Genomic DNA, 13,642 nt, shown 5'->3' with positions numbered 1-13,642 from the left:
ATCAAAAAAAATAAATTATATAGAAAATTCGTATCTAATCCTAGTCAAGTTAATTCACATAACTACAAGAAATATAAAAATAAATTTATTCATCTTTATTCAATTTATTCATTTTACTCAAAAATTCAAAGAATCTGCCAATAATATAAAAGACACATGGGAGATCATAAATCAATTATTGAATAAAAACAGGGAAATTTCTACATTCCCAGCCCAGTTTGTAAGTGGTAATAGTGAAATAAATAATCCATATGATATCTCTTGTGGTTTTAATAGTTTCTTTGTTAATGTGGGTGCTTCTCTCTCAAATAGGATAAAAGATACTGTTGGAAATCCAATGGATTACATGACTGGTCTCTATACCACGGTATTACACTTTAATCCACCTAACACTACTGAAGTAATGAATATAATAACTAATCTTAGGAATTCTGCAGCAGGTCACAATGAAATAAGTACCTCATTACTAAAGGAGGTTAGTTGCTCGATTGTTCATCCTCTCACTTACATCTGTGCAAAAGCTATGGAAACTGGAGTAGTTCCTAAAAGCATGAAGATTGCTAAAGTCATTCCTCTCTTTAAAACTGGAGACCCTAGTAGCTTCACAAATTATTGACCAATATCAATACTATCATGTTTTTCTAAAGTTCTTGACAAATTGATTTACAAGCAAATTTTTACACATTTAAATGAGCAAAAAATACTCTACGAACAATATGGGTTTCGCAAGAAACACTCTACATACATGGCCCTGATATAGTTTTTTAGACTTATCTAAAGCCTTTTATACCGTAAATCATGAAATTCTAATCTTAAAATTGAAGCATTATGGTTTCCATGAATTGACTTTAAAATGGTTGCACAATTATGTATGTGACAGAGAACAATATGTATTTGCAAATGGCTCTGTATCTGAAAAGGCTAAGATAACCTGTGGGGTTCCTCAAGGTTCTATTTTAGGTCCACTGCTTTTTCTTATTTACAATAATAATGACCTTTCAGTTATTTCCCCCTTCATTTCTTCCTATTTTGTTTGCTGATGACACTAATCTGATTTTAACGCATAAAGACTTTTCATCTGTTATTCGCGAAGCAAACTCTGCTCTGGAATTAATTTCTAAATGGTTTCGCTTAAACAAACTATCATTAAACATAAATAAATCTAATTTTATTATTTTTGCTGAAAAGAACAAAAAATATCACAAACAAGATGCAAAGCTCATGGTTGATGGAAGTGAAATCTCTCAGGTTACGTCTTCAAAATTTCTTGGAGTACTGGTTGATGAGAGGATGAGTTGGAAAGAGCACATCAACTTGGTTTGTACTAAAATAAGAAAATCACTTGGTGTCATCAGGAAACTTTCAGGCTTCATTAATCAGAGTTCTCTAATTACATTATATTATAGTTTAATTTACTCACATCTAACATATTGCAATATTGTATGGGCCAGCACATATCCCTCTTATCTTCAAAACATTTATGCAGTACAAAAGAAATTTGTCAGAATAGCAACTTTTTCAAATAGACTCCATCCATCTGCACCTCTCTTTAAAATACTCAGGATAATGTCAGTTTATCAGATCAATATATATCAAATGTGCACTTTCATTTACAAATACCTTTATGTTTCAGACTCCATTCCTAAGCCTTTTTCTGTTTTTTTTTTCAGGTCATTGTACAATTTCATATGCATGATACCAGACAGTCAACAAATCTTCACCCCCTCGTTATCGCACCACCCATTGCCAATTTTCATTTAGATACAAAGGTACAATACACTGGAATAACTATCGTAGCAATGACATCACATTTTCCTCTCTTAACGCCTATAGATACAGCTAAGGCACCTTTCTGATTAACCATGTCATGAAATAGATCTCATGTAATGTGGTATTGTTATTTCTTATTTATATGTGAATGTATGTGTATGTGTAAGTATGTATGCGAGAGTTTATGTATATATATATATGTGTATATATATATATATATATATATATATATGTATATTCTCTTTAATTTTATCTTTGTCATGTTTTTGTTTTACTTCTGTAGATCATTTTTCATAATAATATGTCTTCAATTAAGTTATTGTTCATTTTTTGTTTATTTTTCTTCTATGTTTTCTTCAGTCTTTTCTGTAAGTTTTTTGTGTTAGTTTGCAATTTAGTACCCTTGAGGAGAGACCTTGTATAGGCCCTTTCGGGTCTCCTGTCTCTACCTTGCACTTCTCCTTTGTTGTTTGTAATTGCTCTTGTGTTTTTAATTGTGCTAAATAAATAAATAAATACAAAAAAAATACAAAATACACATACACACAAACGAACAGACGCCCACACTCAACAGTATAAAGGCATTTGAAAGTTGGATAAGCGGGGCGGTTTCTACTGTATCCTACTGTTCTCTGTTGTGATCTACAACCTGTGTGCTGAGTTGTATGATGCAATTAAAGTAATGTGTGTGTGTGTGTGTGTACAGTACATGCATGCTTGTTGCATGTCTGTTCAGGCCAGCCATTAACCACTATTTAGGCCTGTTTATTTTGAGGAAAGCGCTTCTTTCCAAAATGGTCCTAGCCCTATTCCTGCGGCCACAAGAGAAGTAACCAGTTACACTGAAGACCATCTCTGTAAATGCCTGAGAGGCTGGCATCGCCAGGAGGTCCAAGGCCAGAGGTTTCAGTGTTGGAAACACAGTGGAACAACACTGAGTTAACCAATACTCACTGCCAGATTCCTCAACCTCAGCACTAGTAGCAGCAGCCTGGTGGGAAGCGGACAGCCCTTCTTTACATTTTAAAATCTCCTACTTAATGTTTGTTGTCTTGGCTGTCTTGGGCCTTGATGGACGATTGGCACTGAAGAACTTAAATCTACGCCGTTTTGCAGGGGTTGACTCTGGAGCATCTGTACCCTCATTTTTGACTTGCTTATCATCGATCAACTGCTCTTCTCATACTTGCACTCTTTGTGGCACAAGATGAGCAATGTAGTCCTCTGCCTTTCTGACAAGATTCTGTACTTTGTTTTCATCATTTTCCAGAAGGTTTTCAGCTACACAAGGGTCCACAAAGCATGCTGCTGCAGGAAGTGGTGAGAACTTGTCAGCTGTTATGTCAAGAAACACACTAAAGTGCCTATCCATGCTGAACAGCATCTTCTGAGCCAGAGTAGCTGCATCTTTATAGGTTCTCCCATGTGCAAGCGGGAACTCTGACAGATGGTTTTTGAGATCCAGGAGTGCTGGCACAACACAGGAAAGTTATTGAGTGTCACTTTCAAGTGACTTAGTGTGCTCCACAAACGGCAGAAGAAGGTCTCTCAGCATCCTGATCTTCTGCCACTCACTGGGCTGCAGGATGTCCCAGCCCATGGACTCAGCCACAGCTGTGAGGTGCTCCTTGACTTCAAGACAGCACAAAATCATAGCAAAGCGGCTTGACCACCTGGTGGGACAGTCTTTGACCAGGACCAGAGCACACTTCTGCAGCAGCCGCTCTGTGGCGACAGATGACTTCCTAAACTTCACCAAGTGCCTCACTTTCTCCAACAGCCTTCGGATTGGGGGTTCTTTCTGAATCTGTGTATCCTTCATTCATTCGTTTTTCAAAATAAAACCAAAAATGAAAAAACGAAAAAACGACTCCTTTTCTCAGTATTTGTTTACAAAACCAAAATGAAAAAATGGATAACGACTCGTTTTTTCGATTTCCGATTTTGTGCTCAAATGAAAAATGGAAAAATCGGATAATGGTCGTTATCCGTTTTTGCCATTTTTGATCTAAATTAAGTTGAGTGACGCGGATATGACCGTAACACCAGACCGTTGCTATCAGGTTGCTATGGACTCCCCTCTGCCCAGAGACCGGCCCTACTCTGCCCCTGATTGGCTAATACTTGCTGTCGGTCATGGGTTTGATTGGTTAGCATGACTGTCAGGATTGGAGCCAACCAGAGGCAGAGGAGGGCCGGTGTCTGGGCACAGAGGCGCCAGAATAGCCCATAGCTAACGTTACGGGAAGACCGACCCAGCAGACAGCAAAATATACTAATGTGGCTAGTATCATGGCTGGACTGGAGGATCATTGTGACATTATCGGACAGCTTTTTGAGGATGGCAAAACGCATGCCGAGATTTCCACCGCGCTGTAGCAGCTAGGTGTTCAGAGATGCTCGGAGATGTCAGTGAGAAGATTCTGTGCTCAACATCAACTCAGGCGAAAAAGACTTGTGTCAGATGCAGAACTGGAAACGGCAATCCTATCATCAATAGATGAGGTAAGTGTTAACATTTTTTAACATTGACAAACATATACGCTTTTCATATACATTATTTTATGGAAATAGTTTTATTTTGTTAACACTTGAAGTGCAAAGAAACATGATCGCCTAAAAGGTTAGACAAGCGTAGTTTAATGCTGCATTCCAGTGGTGTCGGAAGATCTGAGTTCCCAAGTTGGCAAGTCGTTCTTCTGACTTCCTTGTGTTCATGTGCTATAAAGTCGAAATGTGGGAAAAACATGGACGCTACAAAAGAAGATGAGTTATATTTTAATTCTCAGACATATAAACAACAGGTTGACGATTGTTTCCACCTCATATTAGTGATTTTGTCCGTTGTTGCACTTGTACATTCCCTATTACCACTAGAATATTGCTTTACCTGACATGCTTATGCTAATAAATAGCTTTTCTAACTAATCTAGGTCACTCTACATGGACAGCATAACCCTAACCCATATTACACATTACATGTCAGTAAAAAAATTGATATGCAATACGTGAATTAATAAAAAGTTTCTTACCATTAATCAAACATTCTCTTTCGTCCAACATTTTTCTGTGAAAATGATGTCAATATCAAGTCAAGTCAGCAACTCGTGTACCAAAATTATCTCCGAGTTGCAGAGTTGTTTTTCCAACATGAGGGGCCGTTCATGTGAATTTTCCCAGTCGGAAAGTCATTTTTACGATTATTCTGACATCACATGAATGCAGCATATGTTTAGGTTGTGTTTACTTTCATTAAGTTCAAGCCTTGGGATATTTAATCATATACCTTATGATGTGTGTAATTTATAAAAGGTGTTTTCGTATGCTGTAAAGCCCTGTGAGGCAAATTGTGATTTGTGATATTGGGCTTTAAAAATAAAATTGATTAATTGATTGATTGTTTGTCAAATTTCACATAACTTACATGACAGTTTTTGTTGTAACACTTTTAATGTTAAGGTGTGTTCACACCGGACCTGTTTTTTTTTCGCTAGCGACAAGTTTACATACAAAGTCAATGCAAACGGGCGATTGAGCGTATATTCGCCCGGGAGAAAAATCGCTCGGGCTCCGAGCGACAGCGACAGAGCGATTTTTCGCTTGTCGCTTGAGATGAGAAATCTCATCTGGAGTGGTATTTTGCTGGGTCTTGTCGCTTGTAGCTCAATGCTGATTGGCTGCCGTAATCCCGGAATCCCGGGGGGGTGCTTGACTGTCATGACATGTCAGCTTCATTAAAAGTATAGCTGCACATTCAAAGCAACAATATATGTAAAAACACACAGAGACAATACATCTGTGATCAGTTTCCTAATTTAATTTTAACAATTTTTTCAATCTTCTCCAATTTCTCATTTTATTTTATGGAAGTGATCACTTTAAGTGCACTTGTCCTAGAGCCGCCACAACGGTTTTTATAATGCAGATAACTTAGATAAAACCTACAAGCTTCTCTTCCTATGACTTTTCCTAAAAATGTGTCTTGTATGTTTTCTGAAGCCTTTAAATTACAAAAATGAAACACACGAGACTTCTGAGCATTTATACCTCCGACCAAAATTATACATTTTGATACATACAGGACATATTGCAAAACTCTGTAAAAGTACACCAAAGCATACATTTTCGTTTCCAAATATTTATTTGAAAACGAAACCATTCATACGGTCAATAAAAAAACATTTTGTTAATAATAAAAAACGAATGTAATCTCAACAGTGACCGCGCCAGCCGGCGGGACTGCGGCGCTTGGAGGGGCGCTGTAATCCTGGCGGTCCTAGTGTAAAGCACCACGGACAGTGCCAATGCATCAATCGCTGTGGCTCAGAGGTTCTGATGCCTGAGTCAGAGCATGTGAGCAGAGTTGGAGCTGGAGCTGCCTCAACCTTAGGTTATTGGTTATTGAAGAAAAATGGCTGCTGACAAAACTGTCACTGTCAACTGTCTCCAAGCCCCACAACGATCTGCCAGACCATCATATGTAACTTCATTGTTTATGCTGCCCGTGTGCTCAGAAGCACACAATGAATGCATTTTTTGAGTAATTTCCGAGAAGTTATGATAAAATTTAAAAAAAAAAGTATTACAGACTATAGAATAGGACTGACAACCTCTCCAATGTCTCATGTCAATTAATTAACATTATTTGTCGGCTTTTTATAATGCCTTTTTTATTTTTTATTTATTTTTTATTTTTTTGCTGCTGCGCTGCTGCTGCACTGTGTCTCCTGTTGAAAGTGGTGATTTGCTAAATACATTCTACAATAATAAATTAGATTAACTTTTGGTCTATAATATTGTTGGCTCTATTATGCATTTTAATGAAAAATACTTAAGAACTAAAAGAAATAAACACCAAAATAATTAGTGGAAACTTTTTTTTTTTTTTGAAACTCCTCCTCTCTAACATACTAACAACACACACACACACACACACTGAACACGTGACTGAATGAATGAATGAACATTGGAAGCGGTTCAGCGGCAGTCCCGCCAGCTGGCGCGGTCAATGTTGAGATTCGTTTTTTATTATTAACAAAATGTTTTTTTATTGACCGTATGAATGGTTTCGTTTTCAAAGCTACCTATGTATCAAAATGTATAATTTCGGTCAGTGGTATAAATGCTCAGAAGTCTCGTGTGTTTTTGTGACTTAAAGGCTTCAGAAAACATACAAGACACAATTTTAGGAAAAGTCATAGGCAGAGAAGCTTGTAGGTTTTATCTAAACAGAGTTATTTGCATTATAAAAACCGTCTTGGCGGCTCTAGGACAAGTGCACTTACATTGATCACTTCCATAAAATAAAATGAGAAATTGGAGAAGATTGAAAAAATTGTTAAAATTAAATTAGGGGACTGATCACAGATGTATTGTGTCTGTGTGTTTTTACATCTATTGTTGCTTTTAAGTTGCAGCTATACTTTTAATGAAACTGACATGTCATAACAGTCAAGCACCCCCACCCCCTCCCCTCCCAGAAATTCCCTGATCGCTTCAATGACATCATCAAAGCAAAAAAGCGAGTCTCTTGATTTCTGCCACATTTGACGAGCAATTGCAACTGAGCGATGAAGCAATATCAAAGGGGCGAACTGGGCGACAGCAAAAAAAAAAAAAGATCCGGTGTGAACACACCTTTAATCTTTAATTAGTCTTAGTTACATAGCTAAGCAGAAGGCTTTTGAATTACTTAATTTAACTTTTTTTTGTCTGACAGACAGGTCCAACTTATGGACGAAAATTCATGACCGGATACCTGTCATCAGTGGGAGTTAGGGCAGGTGAACCTCGAGTGGGAAGGATTCTTAGAGAGGTGCACAAGCCATATAATGAGCTGCGTCGCCAGGTAAGTCATCTACATTAATTATATTTGTGAACAAAAAGATGATTTTTGAATGATTTTTGACCTCATGAAGAGTTAAATTTAAACTTACAGTATGTATATTAGCAGTACATGCATATTAGCAGTACACGCCCTCCTGTTGTCCTTGGGTCAAGGAAGGAAGAAGGAAGTACGGAGGGGAAGAAGGGATGATGGAAGGAAAGGAGGAAGGAAGGAAGGAAGGAAAAAAGGATGGAGGAAAGAAGGAAGGAAGGAAGGAAAGAAAGATGGAGGAAGGGAGGAAGCAAAGGAAGGAGGGGAGGGAGGAAAAAAGGAGGGAGGAAAGGAGAGAGGAAGGGAGGAAAGAAGGAAGGAAAGAAAGCAGGGAGGAGGGAAGGAGGAAGGAAGGAAGGAAAGAAAGGAGGGAGGAGGGAAGGAAGGAAAGGAGGGAGGAAGGATGAAAGGGGGGAAGAAGGAAGGGAGGAAGGAAATGAGGGGATGTAGGAAGGAAGGAAGGAAGGAGGGAGGAAAGAAAGGAGAGAGGAAGGAAAGACGAGGAAGAAGGGAGTCAAAAGAGAATGGGTCAATTTGACCCGGGGGGACAACTGGAGGGTTAGATTTGTAAATAATTTGAATATCTCAGCTGATTTATTGCACTGTTATTGCACTTTTCATTGATTGAATTATACTTGTTTTAGGGAGCACATAATCTAAATCCAGTTCCTTACCATGCGGAATACATGGGTCACCAACTCCACCTAGACCAGAATGAGAAGCTGGGAATGTTTGGAGTGACACATGTCTTGGCTATTGATGGTTTCAGCAGCAAAATTGTTGCTGAATCCACAATGCCAGTGAAGAACAACCTTATTATTTATGAGGAAGTTTACAGGCAAGTACAGTCAAGGTTAGAAATAAAGTATAATAAGCACTACATAGGGTTATTGTACTGTGTGTACTACGTGCATTTGAATATGAAATAAATAACTAAACAAGGGATTGTATCACCTAGTCCTAAACAGAACTGAACTGAATTTATCATATCAACATATATATATCCATATAATTTACACATTTTTCTATTACAGGAAAGCAGTTGCCAACAATGGAATGTGGGACCAAATCAGAGTGGATCATGGCAGGGGGTTTTATTTGACCCTGTACATGCAAGAAAAGCTGTCTCAACACAGACATAATGTCAACAGGCTACCTTATGAGCAGACAACTTCTTCAAGGGTGAATTTTGTCCTACTGATTACATATAAAGATAATAAGTATTTTCATTTCATTTCATTTGTTTATGAAACAAGGACCATGCACAAATACATTAATCTCAAATGAGAAGAGATGAAGTGTGCCAGATTTAGCTATGAGCATGTTTACATCTGCAGTCCCTGGGCAGATACAGATTTTTAAAAAAGTACTGTAGTTAGTTGATATGTTTAATATTGACATGATTAGTGTTGACCTTTCAAAATTAAGCAAAATGTATTTCCAATAAAAAATATTTTTATTTACAAACCCAAATCAGAAAAAAGTTGGCCGAGTGTATAAAATGCAGGGTACTGAGTAGGTGACACTGGCAATAAATTAAGCAAAATGTATTTCCAAATTAAGCAAAATGTATTTCCAATAAAAAATATTTTTATTTACAAACCCAAACCAGAAAAACGTTGTCCGAGTGTATAAAATGCAGGGTACTGAGTAGGTGACACTGACAATAAACGAGGAGAGAAGAGACCATCAAAGTGTAACATAAAAAGGAGAAAACAACAAGGCTGTCTTTTGGATTTTTCCAAAAGAGAAGGCTAAGCACGAAGCCTATTCAGCACAGCAGGCATGATAAAGATTTGATTCCAGGTGATGTTAACTTGTACAATCTGCTGTTTACCCATTACTTCATTATCTTGGGATGAGGTGCACGCTTGATTGGCAGGAATTGATAGATATTTACACATCAATTGAAGCTCAAATATTTGGACTTCACATTGTTTACAACAAAATGAAAGATCAAAGGACATTTACAAATCACTACTGTCTGCTACCTGTGTTTTACATACCAGAGCAACTTTTTCTTGATCTTAAGTGTTTTCAAACAGTCTTTGAAAGTTTTTCTTGTGTTTAAACAGAACCTGAGAGTGGAAAGAATTTGGCCAGAGGTCAACAATCGGGTAAACTACCCCCTAAAACAGGCCCTGGTCCACCTGCTGGATCAGGAGTTACTTGACATGCAGGATAATCTCACCAAATTTTGTGTCTCCAGGCATGTCAAGTGAGTCGTGGAATGCCCATAGGATACCAAGTGACAAAATTTTGTCCAAAACTACTGAAAAAAGTGTTTTTTAAGCTTTTACATTACACACTGTTACATTATAAAACACAATTCCCTGAACTGGTATTTTTATCATAGGTACCAAGTGCAAAATCTCATAAAACCTATACTGAGTGCCATAATAACTTGTAGCATGACAGTACTGAAAAAAATGCTTTAAGCTTTAACATTAGACATTGTTACAAAACTCAATACTCAATACTTACAAAACTTGATATTGAACTATGTGATCAAACATTTGTTGCCACTGTAACAGATAGAAATTATGGCAGGAATAACTTCTCCAGTGCTGCCAGTGCCTCAGAGAGTCCAGCCACTTCGTGGAGACTGCATCTGCTGTTCCACTCCATAATACATGATTTACACCTGATAAGGCTTCTGCAGCAGGTTGAGAACATTGGCTTATCTACAGGACCTGTAGATAAAAAAAAAACATTGTCATTTATTTTCATTGTGTTAGAAGAGGGGAAGAAGGAAGCAAGGAAAGGAAGGAGGAAGAAAGGAAGGAACTAGGGGATGAAGGGAGCAAGGAAGGAGCGAGGAAAGATGGAGGGGAGGGATTAAGGAAAGGAGTAAAGAAAGAAAGAAGGAGGGGAAGAAGGAAGGGAAAAAAGGGAGGAATGAAGGAAGGAAAAAAAGGAAGGAAGGAAAGGAGCGATGAAAGAGGGACAGGGGAAGAAGGGAGGGAGGAAAGAAGGAAGGAAGAGGGACAGAGGGGAAGAAAGAAGGAAGTTAGAAAGGATGGAGGAAGGCATGAGGGAGAAAGGACAGAGGAAATGAGGAAGATGGAGGACAGGAGGAAGGAGGGAGGGAGAAAGGACAGGAAATGAGGAAGAAGAGGAAGAAAAAGAAGGAAGGAAGAGGGACAGAGGGGAAGAAGGAAGAAAGGAGGATGGAGCAAGGATGGTAGGAAGGAGGGACAGAGGGAAAGAAGGAAGGGAGGAGGGAGAGAGGACAGAAGGAAGGAAGAGGGACAGGGGAAGAAGGAAGGAAGGAAGAAAGGAGGATTAAGGAAGGAAGGTAAGGAGGGAGGAAGGAGGAAAGGGGGACAGAGGGGAAGAAGGAAGTAGTAAAACAGTGCCAACCTTTGCAGACAAGACAGGCAAAGACCATTCTTAAAGAAGCTACTTCAGCCTCTGAAAGAGACAGGGTTGTTGTCATTGTGGAATGTGCAAATCCACTCAAATCCTTGATGATCTTCAACACTTCTCTTAGTCCCTGGGCTGCTTCAACAACCTCCTCAGTGTCGGCTATAACCTCGTGAAGGCCAGTATCTTCTTTTCGACTGAAAAACATTTTAAAAAATGTACAATGTAACATTTAATTAGACTTTAGAGGGATAGTTTCACATTTTGGCAAATTCGCCTACTGCTGTAATCCCTATAGTCATATGAGTAGGTACATTACCTTTAATTGTCAGTGTGTGCTGTTCTGAGATCAGTGGGGCAGAGCTGCCTGCTGCTCGGTGCACAAAATGGGGGTGATCGGTACAGCCCCCTCTCTCCCTCAAAACTAATCAAATACACCATCCAATGACTCCAAAACGCTCTTGTGGGCCTGCTTTTTTAAAATGGGCCGCAACAGGGCTGTGCTCGTCGCCTAATCTGATCTTGCTCCTGTGTTCACTGATCCTGGTACGTAATTCCCTGGATGTTTTCCCAATATATGCAAGGCTGCATGGGCAACGGATCATGTAAATCACATGTGTGTTACTGCATGTGATGGTCCCACGAATAGAAATGTTGCGACCTGTGTGTGGATGGGTAAAAGTCTTGCACCTCTGCGTGTAGACGCACTGAGAGCAGCCCCCACATTTGTAGTTACCATCTGGTAGACTGAGAGGTTTTGGTGTATTCTGGGGGCTAATGTCAGATCTGACCAGGCTATCCCTGAGGTTGTTAGGATGTTTAAACACTAGTTTGGGTGGTTAAGTGAATACATGCTTGAGTTTAGGGTCTGAGTTTACAATGTGCCAGTGTTTCTGGATTGTCTCCCTAAACTTAGCACCAAGGGGGGAGTATCTGACACAGCACATAGCAGAGTTACGGGTGGGCGCCTTTTTTCTTGAAGGCACTCTTCTTGTGTCATCTGGTCATAGCGCCCCCTGGCTGCAGCAACAGTGAATGGTGGTGGTGTACCCCAGTACACCATCACCATTCACTATGACCTCAATAATAAACAAAGTAGAATCACCACTTTCTAGACTATGTCAACAATAACCGAAAATTTATAAGCTTCGGGGAAAAAATCATGGTATAGCCAAAGTGGCCAGTGACTGTATGTTACATACATATGTTGATGGTGGGATGGGATGAGAGTATGCCTCAAAATAATCACTGGAACACGGGGAGAACATGCTAACTCCACACTCATAAATCACCACAACTCCTGAGGGAACAACAACATAAAATGTTCCCTAGCAGTCTGTTTATTCCCAACAATGAGAAGTAATGCCAGTCACTTCACTATATGCTCTGGGCAAGCACTTATCCATAACATAACCACAACAACATTTGCATTTTAGCCTTATTTACCATGCTTGGGTTGTAGGCTAATGTTACTCAACATGGAGGTAACGTTACAGCAGAGAGATTGCTGAGCAAAATACACAACAATCACTTACCACGTCTGCTCATTTTGTGATGCTGGTATGGCAGTACTATCTTTCAAGAAAAGTGTTTGAACCATTCCTGAGCTTCTGCGCTCCATCCTTTCCAGTAAAAACGGTTGGAGCAAACAAACATTTTCCGGACCATTTCCACAGGCGTGTTGGGATTGATGTCCAGCACAAATAGCCATTGTTTCATCCTGTCTGTATTTTTGGTTGGTACTACGTGAAACGTCACTCTACTCCATGTCTTCGGCTTGTTACCGCAACATTTTATAATACATGTGTAAACCATGATTTACAACAGCACTCTGTAAACTTTTCTCAAACTTTCTGCTGTGTCCAGCTGACGATACTGCAAATGCAAGGCTGCAAGCAATAACTACGGCACTGTCTCAACTGCGCACTGTGTCACTCCACCCAGTGGTTTACTCAAGAAAGTAGTTCCGAGTATTTGCTTCATGTGTCATTAAGTAACATTACGAATAGTAATGTATAATTATACATTATTATTTCATAGCATGGGGAATGCGCAAGCCATGTGTTTTCCACTAGAGCGTTTTGGAGTCATTGGATGGTGTATTTGATTAGTTTTGAGGGAGAGAGGGACCTGTACCATTCAACTTCATTTCAGCAGGCAGCTCTGCCCCACCGATCTCAGAACAGCACGCACTGACAATTAAAGGTAATGTACCTACTCATATGACTATTGGGATTACGGCAATAATGTCGAACTATCCCTTTAATAATTAGTTCTTACACTTTGCATTAGTAGTAAGAACCATCGTAGCTTTGTTGACATGTCGTCCAAAAGTGGTTCAGGCACTGCAAATACCTTTCTTGAGTTTTGCTTCCAGTATGCTGACCCTGCCATTTGAAAATTATTAATGATGATTTTCTTATCTTTCAACCAAATATTTTCTGTATTGTTGAAAAATTATATCCTATAGGTTGGTTAAGAATTTAAAAACATGACACTAAAAACAAATTTGAAGTGCCCAAGTTAGCTATGAATGCAAAATGTACTTTAATTTGAGAATTATACTTAAGTGTATGCACCTCACTTAGCTGTTAAGTGTGTGAAAACTCTTTGTGCAGAAAATAGCAT

At 39.0% G+C, this 13,642-nt stretch overlaps 1 pseudogene across 1 annotated transcript; it reads left to right on the top strand.

Moving 5' to 3' along the window:
- The first annotated feature begins 3,893 nt into the window (after positions 1–3,893).
- Positions 3,894–10,543, top strand: LOC144459428 (uncharacterized; annotated as a pseudogene). The gene is made up of 5 exons (XR_013488408.1): positions 3,894–4,275; positions 7,490–7,618; positions 8,293–8,486; positions 8,683–8,830; positions 9,724–10,543. The product of XR_013488408.1 is annotated as an uncharacterized LOC144459428 (transcript).
- Positions 10,544–13,642: the final 3,099 nt, after the last annotated feature.

The sequence above is a fragment of the Epinephelus lanceolatus genome, chromosome 21 (assembly GCF_041903045.1).
Source record: "Epinephelus lanceolatus isolate andai-2023 chromosome 21, ASM4190304v1, whole genome shotgun sequence".
Classification (NCBI taxonomy): domain Eukaryota; kingdom Metazoa; phylum Chordata; class Actinopteri; order Perciformes; family Serranidae; genus Epinephelus; species Epinephelus lanceolatus.
The sequence above is the reverse complement of the archived record's forward strand: the minus strand, read 5'-3'. Positions and strand labels throughout refer to the sequence as shown.